Genomic DNA, 4,233 nt, shown 5'->3' with positions numbered 1-4,233 from the left:
TAAAAGCAAATTTCTATTTTTATAAAGTTTTACTTAAACTTTAACAATTATTGTATTTTATTTTGTGTGTTTTTTTTTATTTTTATTTCATGTTTTTCTATGCGTAGTTGAGTTGAGGTTCTGAAAGACTAGTGCCCTACAATTTTGAATTAGAGAGAACTGTTAAGAAAATAAAAAAAACCAAAAAAATCAAAAATCTTGAAAAATCTAAAAAAATTATAGAATGGCAAACCAAAATAATAAAAATGTTGAATCCATCAAGAGTTTAGACCTTTACGAGATTATGCCAACCCTATGGTAGATGAACTTCATTGTAGTATTCAAAAAACGACTATAGTGGCTAATTTATTTGAGCTTGAGCTTAAACCTATTTTATCCAAATTGTATCAAATAATTAGTTTGGGGGAGCACCAATTGAAGATCAAAATTTACATCTTGACAATTTTCTAGAAATGTACGCTACATTTAAATATGATGGTGTATCAGAACTTGAGGTGATTTAGCACAAAAATTCCTTGCTAAATATTTTCCATCATAAAAAACTGTGAAGCTTATAAATTATATTACATCTTTTAATCAATTTGAAGGGGAATCAATTTATGAACCATGGGAAAGATTTAAGGAACTCTTAAGAAAGTGTCCACACAATGCTATACCAGATTGGTTAATAATTCAAAATTTTTATAATGGATTAGTCGGATCTTCTAGATCAATTATCGATGCCGCTGCTGGTGGGTCATTGATGTCAAAACTATTTCCTACTGGTAGTTCATTGGTGTCAAAACCATTTCATGATGCTTATGCTTTAATTTAAGAAATGTCAACTAATAAATTTTAAGGGCTTTCTGAGAGGGTGAATCCAAAGAAAGTAGCCAATATTCATGAATCTGATGCATTTACTATGTTAGCAAATCAATTTGTTGCAATTTCAAGGAAGTTAGACCAATTCAGAATGAGTTTTTCTAAACCAATTTTCATGATTGAAGGGAATTCATTAGGCCAAATGGTAGATTCTCAAGGATCATTAGAAACTTTGAATGCCATAAGTGATAAGCAGAATAACCCATATTCAAATTATTATATCCCAAGTTGGAAGAACCGTCCCAACATTAATTGGAATAACACTATAGGGATAATAATCAGAAATGGGGGAACAATCTAAGAAACCCATTGGGAAATTGGAATAAACAAGGAAATAATAATTATAGATCTACTTATCCTCCAAGTTTCAGTAGTAATACACAATTTAAGGAGAAGAGTTGTCTATAGAAGAAGTGGTGTTACAAATGGGAAAATAGTTACAAAGTCAAGGACATACAATTAGAAATATTGCTACAATTAGAAATATTGATAATCAACTTGGACAAATCGTAAATTCATTAAGTAATAGATCCCAAGGAACACTTCCTGGTAAACCTGAAATAAATCTAAAAGACAAGCTAAAAGACAAGAAAAAAGATCAAGTAAAAGCCGTTTAACTTAGAAGTGGAAGAGAGTTGGAAGGTAGGATTAAAAAAGAAACTGAAGTAGAGAGAGAAGAATTTGAAGAATCAAAAGAGGACGCTCCAAAAATATCTAAAAGACCTTATTCACCACTTAAAATTAACTTAGAAAAACCACCCCTAGAAAAACCACCACCTCTACCATTTTAACTTTTAAAAAGAGATACAACTTTTCATACATAGGTAAGGTGGCATTTATGTAAAAGTTGGAAGTTTAGGGGTTATATATTTAAATACATAATTTGCTGAAGCCTTAGAACAAATGCTAAGCTATGCAAGGTTTATGAAGGATATTCTTAATAGGAAAAGGAAGTTTGAAGATAATAAGGCTGTTGCACTTAGTGAGGAGTGCAGTGCTATAATTCAGAAGAAGTTTTCTGAAAAGCTTAAAGATCTTGGTATGGTAGCTTTACAATTCTATGTGCAATAGGAGACAGATTTTATGGGAAAGTTTTATGTGATTTAGGTGCAAGCATTAACCTTATGCCATTATCAATATTTAAAAGATTGGGATTAGGAGAAATAACCCCTACTGTAGTAACTCTGCAGTTAGCAGATTGTCAAATAACATACACTAAAGGAGTTATAGAAGTTATTTTAGTGAAAGGTGGATCATTTATCTTTCCTGTTGATTTTATTGTTCTAGATATGGAGGAAGATAAAGAGATACCTATCATTTTGGGGAGACTTTTCCTAGCCACAGGAAGAGCAATGATAGATGTCCAAAAAGGGGAATTAATGATGTGCATCAATGATCAACCTGTTACTTTCAACATTTCAAGATCAATGAAGTATCATGCAAAATGTAAATATGATGAATGTTATAAAATGAATGTTATAAGATATCTGAGTGAATGCCATTTAAAAACTAATTATGAAGAAAAATCTGAAGTACAAGATTTGGAACATGAGCAAGAAGAGGAATTAGATCAATGTGAAGACCTTTTTAAGGAAGATTCAAACTATGTTCGAGAAAGTTTTGAAATTCTGGAGATGATAGACAAAGTTAAAACATTTTATCCATAAATCAGAAAACCTCCAGAACTTCAGTTGAAGTTACTTCCTGATCATTTAAAATATGGCTATTTAGGAGATTTCTCTACTTTACCAGTTATAATTTCCTCAAAGTTAACGATGGAAGAAGAAAAAAGATTGATAAAAATTTGATAAAAATTCTAAAAGATTTTAAAAAAGTCTTTAGATGGACAATAGCTGATATTAAAGGAATCAGTCCTTTAATTTGTATGCATAGAATTCATATGGAAGAGAACTGCAAACCCAACAAAGTTCCTAAAAGGAAATTGAATCTTGTTGAGAAATAAATTGTTAAGAAAGAAATTTTAAAGTGGTCAGATGCTGGAATTGTTCAAAATGGTCAACCATAACCTAATGACCATCACTTTCACTACATTGATCAATATTTGACCTAAAATGTTAAATTGGTCAAAATAGTCAAGCCAAGACCTAATAATCACCATATTGACCATCATAGTCAACCATGGTAAAATTTGGTAAGGAGGAGTAACTGTGATTGTGAATGAACATAATGAATTAATACCTACTAGATAAGTTACAGGGTGGCAAATATGCATTGATTATAGAAAACTAAATCTTGCCACTAGGAAAGATCATTTTCCACTTCCTTTTCTAGGTCAAATGCTGGATAGACTAGCTGGGCATAAATATTTTTGTTTTTTGGATGGATATACTGGTTATCACCAAATAAAAATAACTCCTTAGGATCAAAAGAAAATAACTTTTACCAGTTTGTATGATACTTTTGCTTTTAGAAGAATGCCCTTTAGTTTATGTAATTCCTCAGCTACATTTTAAAGATGTATGATGACAATTTTTTGTGATTTAGTTGAAAAAGGGATTGAAGTGTTTATGGATGATTTTTTAGTGTTTGGAACTGTTGACCTCACTTTTAGTGAAGGTCTTGAAACAACATTTATGGACCAAAATTTGATTTAAGGAGTCTTAAGACCTAAAACTCTTAGACATATCCAAAAGACTTGAAAATGACCATTCTGATCATTGTGATGGAGTGGTTTACCAATATTGACCTCTTTGGATATTTCTACGGTCATTAAAACTCTAAAAATTTAAATAACCCTCAAAACAATATTTTTGAATCTTAACAATGACCCTAAATTGATCAGATTAGTAGTGACAAACATTGACCTGGTCAAATTATTGACTAAATAATCATCTTTATGATAAAAAAGTCAATATTGACATTTAATTAATCAAATTAGTTGATTTTTTTCAAAATGGTCAACCATGACCTAATGACCATCACTTTCACTACATTGATCAATATTTGACCTAAAAAGTTAAATTGGTCAAAATAGTCAAGCCAAGACCTAATAATCACCATATTGACCATCATAGTCAACCATGGTCAAATTTGGTCAACATGACCAAATTAATCCATACTACCAAACCCATGGACCTTATGACTAACCCAACCATGAAAAGATTGGGTAGGTCACATTGAACACCCTTGGACTAGAATTGGTCAACCTAGGTCAATCTAGGTCAGCATTGGTCAACCCTAGTCAATATTTATCAAATTTGGTTAAAATACGTAATTTTGAACCAAAAATGATAAAAATTAATTAAATAATTAATCTCAAAATTATTTTAATTAATTTATTGGCTAATAATAATATTTCCAATATTTTTGATTAATTATGTAATTAATTAAAAATGGAAATATAATTAAAAA

This window comes from Phalaenopsis equestris, unplaced genomic scaffold (genome assembly GCF_001263595.1).
Source record: "Phalaenopsis equestris unplaced genomic scaffold, ASM126359v1 Scaffold001214, whole genome shotgun sequence".
NCBI classification, from domain to species: domain Eukaryota; kingdom Viridiplantae; phylum Streptophyta; class Magnoliopsida; order Asparagales; family Orchidaceae; genus Phalaenopsis; species Phalaenopsis equestris.
This window is presented reverse-complemented; position numbering follows the sequence as displayed.